This window comes from Felis catus, chromosome D2 (genome assembly GCF_018350175.1).
Source record: "Felis catus isolate Fca126 chromosome D2, F.catus_Fca126_mat1.0, whole genome shotgun sequence".
In the NCBI taxonomy this organism is placed as follows: Eukaryota; Metazoa; Chordata; class Mammalia; order Carnivora; family Felidae; genus Felis; species Felis catus.
This window is the reverse complement of record NC_058378.1, coordinates 84,498,881-84,511,929: the sequence shown is the minus strand read 5'-3', so window position 1 is coordinate 84,511,929 and position 13,049 is coordinate 84,498,881. Positions and strand designations below refer to the sequence as shown.

Below are 13,049 nucleotides of genomic sequence, written 5' to 3'. Positions count from 1 at the left end.
GTAAATTTAAAAATCTCCTCCTACCTTTTTATGTCCCCCCATCAGTGGCCACAGGTGTAACACAGGCCAATGTGATGGAAGTGTAGGCCAGCAGCTTCTAGTGAGAATTATCTTTCAAGGTTCCCAACCCAACAGAGACCTCCAGAACTCCTGAAAGACAGCTTAGCTTGAAAAGTAACAAACTGCACGGTTCTTAGAATTCTAGCTGGTGTCAAACAGGATGGCCCCAGCTGCTCCTCGATCCAGGCAGGATTAGAGACTGAACTGGGCAACGTCAAGAGAAAAACCAAACGACCAACACAAAATCCCCACCAGCAGCTCTAGACTAGTTCCCCAACCCTCCTCATGCTTAAGATTCCCGGTCCCTCAGCACAGCACACACTCCTCCCCACCTCTCCCTCCTGCCCCAGAGCCTAGAGCCTGGAGCCTGGAGCCCGGACAGCCTCCCAGAGCAGGTCCACCCAGTGCCACAACATCACCAGGCCTGCCAACAGTCCCCCGGCCTTCTGGGCATCTCTCGCCTTGCCTGCCACATCCCCTTCCTGCAACCTTTGGGGCCCCTGGTTCATTCTATTTTCTGTCACCCCTATGTACACTCGCACCTTGGGGAATGCCAGGAGCTAAACCTGAGAACCATCCTACAGGACTTCTGAGCACTGCCTGACTATAAAGTACCCTCATCCCCAAATTCCAACTTCATACACAAGCCCCAAATGAGACTTGTGCTTCTCAAGTAACTGGTCTGTGCTTCACCTGTGTATTAGTCAGCTCAGTTGCCACAAGAGAAATCTACAGACCACATGGCTTACACAGAAATTTATTTTTTCACAGTTCTGGAAGTGTAAACTCCAAGATGAAGGTTCTGGCTGATCTTATGTGTGGTGAGGGCTCTCCTCCTGGCTTGCAGACAGCTGCCTTATCCTCAAGCCCTCGATCAGGGGTTGTGGATGAGGGGAGGGGAGGGGAGGGGAGGGGAGGGGAGGGGAGGGGAGGGGAGGGGAGGGGAGGGGAGGGGAGGGGAGGGGAGGGGAGAGAGGAGGAAGGAGCAGGGAGAGAGAGATCTGTCCCTTTTATAAGGCCACCAATCTGGCTGGATGAGGGCCCCACCTTATGACCTCATTTAATCTTAATTACCTTCTAAAGGCCCCTCTCCAAACAGCCACCTTGGGGGTTAGGGCTTCTACACAGGAGTCTTAGGAGGACACACTTAACCCTTGGCTGGCCCTCCCATCAGGCAGAAGCCCACCCCAGCCTCAGAGAGTTCCTCACACAGAATTCCAGCATCGAGAGATGAAACCCACACCAGCAAAGCAGACACCTGAGTGTGAGTGTGTGGGCCTAGGGAAGGAAGGGCATCGGAATGGCTGTGTTGGGGCTGGGTCAGAAGAGGCTCCCCAGACAGAGCAGAGGAGGGGTCTGGGAAGAGGGGAATGGGGTCTCCTACCCATCCACGCTCAGAGCAAAGCCTTGTTGCGCAGGCTTCTAGAGAACATGCCAGAACAGAAGTCCGTGGCCTTTGCGCTGAAAGGGGCTTCAAGAGGAGTCTCGCAGGCTCATTCCATTTGGGACCTGGGTGGGTGGGAGGGGTTACCTTGGAGCATTTTTCAACCCCCGCCTTCAACAGGAGGAGGAAGAGGCCATCAGCACTGACTCTCCCTGGTCTTGTGCCTGAGTGCCAGGCTTCCGCTGTCTGGGGCCACCCTGAGCAGTGCCCTGTGTCAGGCAGCCGGCCCCATTCCGTGTGGGGTAAGGTACTCCCAGGAAGCTTCCCCGGAACCCTGGGGGATAGAGGCGGGGGACCCTGGGGGATAGAGTCTGGGGCTTGGGAGGCAAAGCAACTGAGCTCACAGAGATTGGAGCCAGGCAGCTTCTTCCTCAGTGGTGCAGGAGACTTGAAAATCCTCATCATCTAAACCCAGAGCTCACGTGTACTTCACTCTGAACCCCAGGAGGCAGCTTCAAGTCTGAGAGCTGCACAGAGGGGCCAATACTCACCTGGCTGCCCAAAGATGACCATCCGGTCCAAGTAAACTCCGGGCAGCCTGGAGCCAGTCCTTCTCAATAGCGAGCACCCCACAATCAAAACATCACAAACACATGCAGCCAAGGTCTGGCTTTTCAACGAGTAATTGGGATTTTCCACATCAATGCCAGGGCACAACTGAAGCACCACAAATGGCTGCTTCCAACACCAGAACTACTACAAACGCTTGTTTCTGGCCGATACAAAAGAATATTTAAGTAACCCATCCAAGAATCCGTCCTGTCTTAATTGTCATGATGCGCAGCGACTAGGAAAGAAACACCTCTGGCTCAAAGAAGGCTTCTTAGCAAGAAACCTCATCATACAGGGAGGCAGAATCACCGAGGAAATCAGAACCAGAACATCTGGAGGTTTGCCCGGAATGACAAACGGTCCAGACAACACCACAAGAACAGCAGTGATGATCTCAGTCCAGAAGCAAATGTTCCAATTACACTCAGGGCAAAAATAAACAAATTTAAAGAGAGAAAGAGAGAGAGAGAGAAGGTAAAAGGAAGTTTTTAAAGCCCATACTTTTGTAGGAAAAGAAACTAAAGTAATGATAATAGGTCAAAACCCATGTGAATTCAAATAGTAGGAGAGCAACAGGCAGGATGTCACAGAGGACCCTGCACAGGTGACCACCTCCCCCGCCCAGCTCACCCGGGACCTTGTGGGTTTAGCAGTGAAAGTGTGTGTCCTAGTAAACCACTAGTCACCCATGACAGAACACAGAGGTCTCCCAGAGCCTGCCCTGCTGGTGGGCAGAACACCTTTACGGTGGCTGATTGTAGCCAGAATGATGGATAATGTTGAATATTAACACTAATTCAATTTCAGAACCTACGTACTTGGTCTGGCTGTTCTTGGAACAAATTCCAAAAGCAGCGTGAGAGGAGCGCCCCCCTCCCCCCCCCACAAACTCCCTGTTGACCCAGTGGGGGCCGACCCCGCCAGCGCCAGAGACGGATGGGCCGGGGTGGGTGCAGAAGGTGGTGATCAGCAAACATGCCGGCAGAATGCACCGCATCCATCTGACTCGACAGCTTAATCTGATGATAACACAATGGTGACAAAAACAAATTTTTCTGCACAATAAAGAATAGCACACATGGGCTTTTCTGGGGATAGGTACCTAAACTCAGTAACTTTTGAAAATACATCATTTCTTCCCTTTGCCCATTATTCCAGGAACTTCCACTGAGTGTGAAAAGCCTTACTAACGAGAGTGGCTGCAAACACAGGAGAGGATTCGGGCGAGGCCCCGTGCAGAGGACCCCCACCCACCTCCTCTCCCGGCCCACCGCTGATGTCATTTCTTAACTAGGACAAGTTCAGGACCCAGAGACTTGGAAGCGCCATATCTCGGGACCTTGGCCACACTGTGGAGCGTCCAAGGGCCAGGGCAGCCGGGAGGCCCACCACGCGTCACCCTTGACTCCATCTGCGTCACTGGCACCTTTCCGTCTGTCCTTCCCGCACGCCACCCGATGACCACCCAGGACCCTCCTGGGTGCTCTGCCCAGGCCTCCTCCGCCAGGCCGCCTGCTTCTCCTGGTCCAAGTCCCCCTCACAGGTCACTCTCCCACGGGGGCCTTCTCCAAGCACTTCCCGCCCCCACGCAGGCCCACCCTGGCCCCCGGGTGCGCCCAGAAGCACTCCCAGAGCCTGAAACAGCGACGCGGGGTGGACAGGCCGCCAGAAGCCCCAGCAGTGACCCGCACGGGGGCGCAGGGAGGTGCACACGCTGACATCGGCCAGGTGGTCTCGACCTAAGGGGACTGGGCACGCATTTCCCTTTCAACGTGTATCCTGAAGTGACTGCATACCCCGAACTTGGCGGTTGTGTTGAAAGACCCCACGAGCTCTTGCAGGAAAGCACAGCCGCCCCCCTCCCCCGCAACGGAGAGCGGGCAGGGGTGCGAGCGCCGCTCGCGAGGCCTCCTCAGCCCTGCCCGAGCCAGGTGACAGGAGGGCAGGCAGCCACCCCCCCCCGAACCCCAGGCTGCCATGACAGAAACGGGTTATGTACCCTGCGAAAGCCAGATCGTTTGTCTGACTTCCCCAAGGCCTGCCTTTCCGTGAATAAAAAGCACACACACCCGTGTTTCCCTTCCGCGTTTAAAAACACAGCTTCTAAACACAGTCACCTTCCACCTCCAAACTGCACCCAACTCCCTCGGCGCCCCGCACTCCGCCAGCAAGCCCTCCAGGCCCCCTCGGCTTCCCACACGCTGTCCCCACCCCCACTCTGACACGCCACGTGTGACCGTACCGCTTCCGCCCGCGACGGGTGCGACCGTACCGCTTCCCGGCGTGCGGCGCGTGGCCGTACCGCCTCCCCACGTGACCGTACCGCTTCCCAGCATGCCGCACGCGCGACTGCACCACCTCCCCACGTGGCCGTACCGCCTCCCGACGTGCTGCGTGTGACCGTACCGCTTCCCAGCATGCCGCACGCACGGTCGTGCCACCTCCCCACGTGGCCGTACCGCTTCCGCACGTGAGGTGCGCGACAGTACCACCTCCCCGCATGCCGCGCGTGTCCCTAGCGATTCCCTGCGTGCCGCCTGCCAACAGAGGTCGCCCGCCACCCGGACCTCCTCTCCTCCTCCCTCCCTGTCGTCCCTGTTGGTGACCGCAGTGGTCCCCCACTCACAAAGCTCCCAAGGCCAAGGGTCAGAACAGTCCCCTTCCTGGCTGGCCTGGCGCTAACTTTCGGCCCCCTTTCTGGCCCCGACTCCCACCCCTACTCCAGCCAGACTGCTCGCAGATCCATCTACATCCATGAGTCCACGCGTGCCACCACTGGGCCGCAAGTCTGTGCGCAAGCGCTTCATCCGCCCTTACGGCTGGAATCAGGAGCAAGTCCGTGGCCCATCGGGACTCGGTAATGAGCGTGGCTGAAGTCCTCGAACATAGCCTGGCGCCCACGGCGCTCCTCTCCTTTCTCCGGCACCTGCACACTGGTCCTATGCTCAAAGGAGGGACGCGGGGTACACCTGCGTCTTCAGTAAGTGGCCGAGCACACACAGGTAGGGTCTTGTCAGCCCCGTACAAGTGGCTTGTGTGCTGGGAGGTGTGGTGAGCACGGCAAGCAGGCACAGACTTGACAGCGCTGTTTTTCCCACAATGTGAAGGATAATGCTTAGTCACACTGGCGTTCAGAAAACATACACAAGAACGTACAGGTGTGGATTTATGTCTGCTACATCTTGCCTCTAAAAGGACTTGTACCCATTTCTCTGCTTCACCCCTGCAGAGGCAGCATGACACAACCAATGGGCTAACACAGAACCCCACTCCTATGCCCGTGTGCCTTGTACAGGCCCCTCGACCTCTCCGGGAGCCGGTCTCCTCATACACAAAATAAAGAAACTAACGGTGTCTGGGTCACCCAGTGATCCTGAAGATATGAGAAGCCGATCTACCTACGGAAATCAACCAGCACAGTGAGCCTTCAATAAGTGCTATTATCAGCAATACTATCATTCTTGCACTGTCCAGATTCTTCTGGAACTTGACTGACTCTACTAGGCTGACCCATGATAGGACGAGAAAAAGACACCCCTAAATATGGCCCATTTCCACCCACACAAATTATTGTGGATTTTTTATTTTTGACAAAACTGACCTAACCCGTCGCCTTACCCATCACTACCACAGTATGAGCGGTCACATATGCTGGGGACCCTGATGGCTCCTGACCACTGCCAGTGTCCGATTCTGTGGCATCGGATTCAGGGCTGCCAGAGACTGGCAGGGTCCACTGGCCGGCTCTCCACCCACGCAGCACGAGCCTGCCCTGGGCACCACACACCTGAGCACTCACAGATCACACCTGAGTGGGGAGCACCTTGACAGCAAGCACTTGAGCAGGTGTTGATAATGTCCACTGTGAAAAACCAAAGTGGCAGCAAGGGAAACCAGCTCCTTAGAGAAAGAATTTTAGAAACCCAGCAAATTAGCACTGAGCTACATCATGCTCCAGACCAAACACAAGTCCATGGCCGCCCGGAATCACAGACACACAGGAGATGGGACACTGGACTCCATCACTAGTCCTGCCTCCTCCTGAAAACAGGTCGGTGGCTCTGAGCTAACAAAGGTCGGCTACTCCTGGGCTCACCAGGGCCTGGTGTGATCTGTAAACACAATTCCCTCCCAATAGCCAACAATAGCCCTCTGAATGGTAATGTCATCTTCCCTATGTTGGGGGAGACTAAGGATCAGAAAAGTTAAGTAACTCTACTCAAGGTCATATAACTAGTAGATCCAGATCCAGACAAGCAGGCTTGTTACCAGAGGCTGCACACTTAACCCTGTGCTTGCCTCCCCAAATGGGGGCTTGGGTTATGTGTAAATCTATAAAACCAGGATGTTATTGGGCTGGAGGGAAAGTAGGATTTCCAGTTTGTTCCTCCCCACTTTTCTAGGTAGAATCTCATCCTTCTAAGACTGTGGTTCCAAGTTAAGATTTCTACCCAGGCAGTGCTTCATACTTTATTATTTCATGTGCTTACACTCACCCAAGTAGACACAATAAGCATGATCATCACCATCAGACACAGGAGGAGGCAGCTTGGGTTTTCAAAGTTTCTTAAAGTCACCCTACTAGTAAATGGCACCACCCAAATCCCTCCCATTTTTCTCCCCAACACAACTCTGGCACTTCCTGAATAAAAACTCAACTCTGTTCTACAAAAATACATTCAGTTGTGCGTTTGAAAGTCAGCCCTCATCTGAGACCATGAACACGCTTCTACCCAGAGAGGAGAAAAGCAATGCCAGCCATTCAAAGGAAAAGATAGGAGTGAAATATAATATGGCTGTCCGTGCTTAACATTTGTTTGTAAAACTAATGCCAAAGTTTTGGTAACATCTGCATCTTCTGTCATAACCACAAGACCGAAAACTATAACACTATGATAACATGTTGGGTTTGCAATTTGAAGAGATTCACATGTCTCTGAGGAGTTACAAAACCATACACAGATCCATAAGCACGGGCAACTGACGACAACGCTGGCTGCGAATGGATCCATCTGGAAGGGGAACTCCAGAGCTTGTCTGGGCTGGCGAGCACTACTTCTCAGCCATCCTAAAGATTTCCCAAGAGATGCTTGGAACATTGGGGTCCCTAGAATTCCCTGGGAAGCTTGCAAAGACACAGGTCCCCAGGTGCTGATCTCGTAGGTCTGACAAGGAAGCCTACAATCTGCCTTTTGTAACTAGCACCCTTGGTAATCCTGATGCCAATAGGGCTCAGAGCCCCTTTTGAGAACACTGTACCTACGACACATGGATATCCCACTACAAGGACAGCAATGCGTTCCAGTGGTGGCTCTTACCAACGAACCCAAACAAGCAGGTCAAAAACTGAAGGTAACACCTTGGGTCCCAACTTTTAGTCCTTTTGACTGGGGGGGTAAACTGTAGCTAACAATTTAAAAACAAATGAGAAATAACTAGTTACCTACTAAATTTCAACATTTAAATGTCCCATCCCATATCTTGCCCCGAGATTCAATTCCCTCTCTACGCCCATCTAGATACCTCTCAACACCCAGCGCTGGAAGTGGCTAATCTATCAATAAGGTGAGAGTTTTCTAAACTACTATCCATATGACTCAATTTGTCAGTAAAAACTGCCACCAGCGCTGTGCTTGCAGAAAAATGTCCATAAATGCATTATTGCGACTGGCAGATCGATGTCTATAATAAAAACAAATAGATTTAACAAGTGCCTGCTTTTACGAGTGGTGCCATTGGCGGACCGCGCGTTCAGCTTCACCCCCAGACTTCTGGGAATGGGCAATAGAGCTCGGGCTGGATACTCTGCTGACTTCACAAGTGCTACGGGTAGGAAATTATTCTAACAAGACAATTTTCAAAGTAGTAGAGCGAACATATGAGGCATTTATAACTCGCTCACAATCCCTTTCTTGGTTCCACACAGACGACAACAAATTTAACTGCCAGGAAATGTTTCTATAGAACTTTTAACTGGTTTTACCACAGCTGCATCAAAAGCCAAAAGTCTACTCCAGGTTGGGGCCGGGGGGATGGAGACATGAGGCTTGCCTCCCTGGAGACCCCCACTCCTCCAAGCCCCCAATCGGATTGAAAACAACTTGTGGTGTCAAAAACAAGTTTCAGCGTTTAACACATAGCCAAGGGTGTCACTGCTGTGTCAGTGGCTCCTGGGGCTGCCTATTTAGTTAGTTATTTCGCTAAGGCAGACATCAGGAGCGTGACTGCCACAGACTGGCTTCCCCGCCAGGGATTCTGAGCACTTTGGCAAGACACTGTGACCGATTTACACGTAAGCCACCATCTGCCAAAACCACTTGGGTTCCTTCAAAGGTTACAAAAGGTCACAAAACGATTTATTCCTGTTCTTAGACAATTCACTTCAATTGCTATTTAAAGGAATAAGTCATTCACTATATTCCATATATTCACTATACGGTTTTCTCAAAACCTTGCAGCCCTCTCTAAGCTCTTTATTATTTTTAAACTTTCTACACCCAAAGGAAATGACTCTTTCCACTGACCAGCAAAGACGTGCGGGTTACCCTAATGCCACAGGACACCCATCTGGCAGTATTCTGTCTCCCAACAGTCTACAACTTTCACCTACCTTTGCCCAAGACAGGCCTCCAGAACTAACAGGAGGGGAAATGCATCCTGTGAACCAAGGGAAAACCAGCCCCTCCTGCACAGCTCAGGCCCCTCCCCCACACATACTTTTACTTTAAACCAGGAACAGGTGCTGTTGAGTTTGTTCACTCATCATGAGTACACGTGAAAGGATGACAGGGAATCCACTCTCACCCAATGGGAATGTTATGGTTTGTATGTCTCCGATTTTTAAGTTTCAGGCTTTGTATAAATAACATTCTGAGATAAGACCTAAGCACCTGTATCAGAAGCTACCCATCACAGGGGTGCCTGGGGGGCTCAGTCGGTTGAGCGGCTGACTTCGGCTCAGGTCATGATCTCGCAGTCTGTGAGTTTGAGCCCCGGGTCGGGCTCTGTGCTGACAACTTGGAGCCTGGAGCCTGCTTCAGACTCTGTGTCTCCCTCTCTCTCTGCCCTTTCCCTGCTCACACACTCTCTCTCTCAAAAATAAATAAACATTAAAAAAAATTTTTTTAACAACAAAAAAAGAAGCTACCCTTCCCAGAAAAGAGGCTCAGGGGGCCTAAGACAGTAGCCCAATGAGCTCAGGGCCTTTCAGAGACCTGGAGCCCAATGTAGGTGTCTGGAGTGACCAGAGACGTGACAGGAAGTCAAAACCCCCAGAGAAAGTTGACCCACAAGAGGAATTTTATGCAGTTAGATAAAGTCAGGGAGAAGTATGAAAACACACCTGATAATAAGGGTAACAGACGACCACAGGAAAAGAGAATTCAAAAAATACTGTCTTGCTTCCATGATTTTCTATCAAAGAGACTATACTATAAACTGAAAAGGGCCTTGAGACCCCAAACAGGGAGCTGGAATAGAGCCGTGTTGGTGGTTTGAGTTCCTGGCTTCTAAGTGTCCTCTGCAAAATAAGAAAAATGAAGACAATTTAGTAAGTTTCCTTTATGGAACAACACCGAGGAGCACACTGCTGGGTTCCTGGGACAGGAAGAGCAGAGACTGCCAGGGAGGCCCCCTTCTTCCTCAGGCCCCACTGCCCTCCTCCCCTGCACGGCCAGCCCAGGACCTCACTTGTGCACCAGGAAAGGCAACTGGGGACAGGAGGCCTGAGTGGAGGGCCCAAGTGAGGCTCGACCGAGAGCCACACGAGACCAAAACACAAGAGAAAAGAAAGGTCTGAGAATCTCCACTGAACAAGAGTGAGATCTTTCCAACATGTCCACGCCTCGTGCATTACTTCTTTAAACTTCCCTCTCCATCAGTGTTCAACAGTGTCCAGAGCAGAGTTTAGTAATACTAAAATCTAGCTCTTATAACACAGATTTGTTTTCTGTTTTAAGTAGGCTTCATGCCCAGCATGGAGACCAATGTGGGGCTTGAACTCATGACCCTAAGATCAAGACCTGAGCTGAGATCAGGAGTTGTATGCTTAACTGACTGAGCCACCGAGGTGCCAACAGATTTGTTTTAATGAAAAGAACATTCATGAAGAAAAGGTGCCTTTCTATAGCTCTGTACTTAAGGCCCGGTTCATCCAGCCCCCATACTGTACTCTACTATTCAAATTCTAACTCGAGACAAGAACCTGGGAAGAAATCAAACACCTGTAGAGCGAGGCCAACTCTCCACTACCTGTAGACTCTGGACCTTTGCAGGTGTGCACTTGCTGTGACCTCCAGGACAACAGTGTCTGAGTTAACACAATATGAACTCCCCGCTGGGGGGGCGGCCAGGAATGGAGAGGAGAACTCTGACACTGTTTCCTTAAAATTGCTTTACCCCCAGCATGCTTTCGTTTTTACGTCCTTTTCTAATGCTTTTACACCCTTTTTTTATGCCGTGTGTTATCCATTGAAGGACTCAGGGAAAGAACAAAACTGTCTCTTCATCATCTATCTTGGGGAGATGGAGAGAAGGGCCTGACGCAGACATTTTACAGGTTCTTAATGTAAGTAACCAGTCCGATTCCTAGCTCCCTGTGTTCAACAGCTTCGTGCTCTGCCACAAACAGCTGAAGTGACCCCTCCCTGGGCAAAGCAGCCTCCCTCTGCCCTGATGACTGTCCAGCCAACCAAGCAAACGCTGTGTTTGAGCATACAAAATGTGCTTCCAAGATAGAAAGCCAAGTACTGAGCAGAGGCCTTGATAGGGAAGATCATTCTGAGATCTCAGTAAATGATGGGCCCAGAAAGGGAGCAGGGAATACGTGGGTTAGAACACTGCTCTACTGTATTATCACCGACTTGGGAATTATGGTGCCCAGTGTAAATGGCTCTCAAACTCCACTTATTTACTCTAAGTGTTTGCGGAGGCAATTAGGGCGAAATGTATACACATACCAGCCATGAAAATGAGGACCCCAGAACTTGCTCTTCTCTGGCACTGTCTTAAAACACGGTGCAGCAAATGTGGAATTCTGCACAAAGAGTATGCTAAAGGCTTGCTGCAAGGAAGGGCCGGACTAGAGGCCTCTGGAAGCTTCCTGGGAACAGAAGGCAAGAGGCGGCCCCCAGGCGCTGGTCAGTAGTGCAGGGCGGGGGAGTGGGCAGGGAGAGCGTCGAAGATGTTGGCCAACTACAGGCATGGCAGGGGAGGCCACAACGGGCCGCTATCACCGCAGAGCAACTTGGTCCAGGAACTCCAGACGTGGGGAAGGAGGGCCGCACCTGGGCACACCTGGGTACACCTGGGCACACGTGCGCACACCTGGGGCCTGTGCAGAGAGGGTGGGATCAGGGCAGGCCCCTCGCCTATGGCGAGGAGAGGGTGCCCATAGAACCACAGGCTTCAGACCACTGCTCAGCCTAAGAAAGGCCCCGACTTTGGCGGGAGGGCAGCAACCCAGACACTCACCGCGTCACCAGGGCGCCGACCACGAGCAGCTGCGAGCACAGGGTGGCCAAGTGCTGGAGAACCACCCGCTGCCCAGGCATGTCCGGGGCGCGGGGGGCGGAGCCGGGGCGGGGGCGGGGCCACAGTGGGCGGGGCCTGGACGGACGGAAGCTTGGTCAGGAAGAGCGGAGCCACGGGCGCGGGGGCGGGGCCCAGAGAGGGGGGCGCCGGGAAGTGCGGGAGCGGAGGTGGAAGCCGAGGCGCGGGGGCGGGGCCTAGAAGGCAGGGCGGGGCCGGGGCGGAGAGCGGACGCCCGCCCCCTGTCTGCGGACTGCCGCGGGGGTCGGAGCATGCCCAGTGCGGCTGAGCCTGGGCTGACCCCGCTCTGCGCAGCCTCGCTGGCCTCCCGGCGCCGCCCCGCGAGGGCCCTCCTGCCCGCCGCCGACCGGCCTCCCCTGCCTGGCCGCCCAGACCCCGCGCTCCCGCCCCACAGCGGTCCGTGCCTCAGTTTAGCCACCATCAGCTCCGCGTCCCGTGGTGCTTGCGGTCCGCGGCGCCAAGTGCTCAGTGGCCGTGTTGCCAACTCAGCTCTGCGGGGCAGGGGCCCGGAGGGCGGGCTGCCTGCCTGGGCCTCCCGGAGGGCAGGGATAGGCAGGACTCCGTGCACCATCCGGGTCGATGAGCGAGCAGAGGGTCCTGGGATGTCTCTATTGCCTGTGGTCGGAGGTGCCCTTGCAGGGCCCCTCGGGTCCTGAAGGTCACCATGACCTAGACACAGGCTCCGTAGCAGCCAGGCCAGGCTCAGGTGCTAGTCAGTGAGCGCATGGGTGCCGGCACTACTTGGTGCTCTGTGGACGTTATTATGGTTGAATTGTGTTCTCCCAGAAAAATATGTTGGCGTCCCAACCCCAGTACTCAGAATGTGACCCTATTTGGAAATAGAATCTTACAGAGGTAACAAGTTAAAATGGGTCCTAATGCCATACCACTGGTGTCCTTGCAAGCAGAAGGCCAGGTGAAGACAGAGACTCGAGGAGAACTGTGTGAAGGGGGAGGGTGCAAAGTGGTACATCCAGGAGCCAAGGAGAACCCAGGACAAGAGAGGCATGGACAGCACCCAGCCCTGGAGCCTTCAGTGGGAGCACGGCCCTCTGCACACATTGATTTCAGACAATAGATGTGTGCTGTTTCCAGACACCCAGTTTTTGGTTACTTTTTATGACATCCCCAGGAAGCAGTATAGACACATTGTATCCAGCTTGATGGGCATAAGGTCCCCTGGGAGTCTTCCCCAAAGCTTGAGGGAGGTCACACACCCATTGGTCCCATCTCAGGACCACACGTTCTAAGTCATCCGTTTTCTTAACGGGAAAGAAATCTTCACTCTCCCCGTATGTACAACTCCTCTACTGGGACATTTGTGACTTGAGTGACTCGACATATCAACGTTGTCAATAAAAATTTGTTCAAAGAACCTAAAGAAAGGTCGCTTTATGATCAACCCCAGTGACTATAGAGGCATGGTGGATTCTCTCAAGGCCCC

At 53.1% G+C, this 13,049-nt stretch overlaps 1 protein-coding gene across 15 annotated transcripts in view; it reads right to left on the bottom strand.

Moving 5' to 3' along the window:
- The window catches only part of MGMT (O-6-methylguanine-DNA methyltransferase), a 298,692-nt gene extending 287,015 nt beyond the window's left edge, over positions 1-11,677 (bottom strand). For 2 of the 15 annotated variants that reach the window (XM_045040852.1, XR_006587415.1), the window contains exon 1: positions 3,853-3,916. The gene's annotated coding sequence lies outside the window, so the exon portion shown is untranslated. Of the gene's footprint in view, positions 1-3,852; positions 3,933-4,173; positions 4,260-4,298; positions 4,447-9,398; positions 9,576-11,527 lie in introns of those variants that run through there. The other 13 variants (XM_045040853.1, XM_045040847.1, XM_045040850.1 and 10 more) reach the window with 13 other exon arrangements.
- Positions 11,678-13,049: the final 1,372 nt, after the last annotated feature.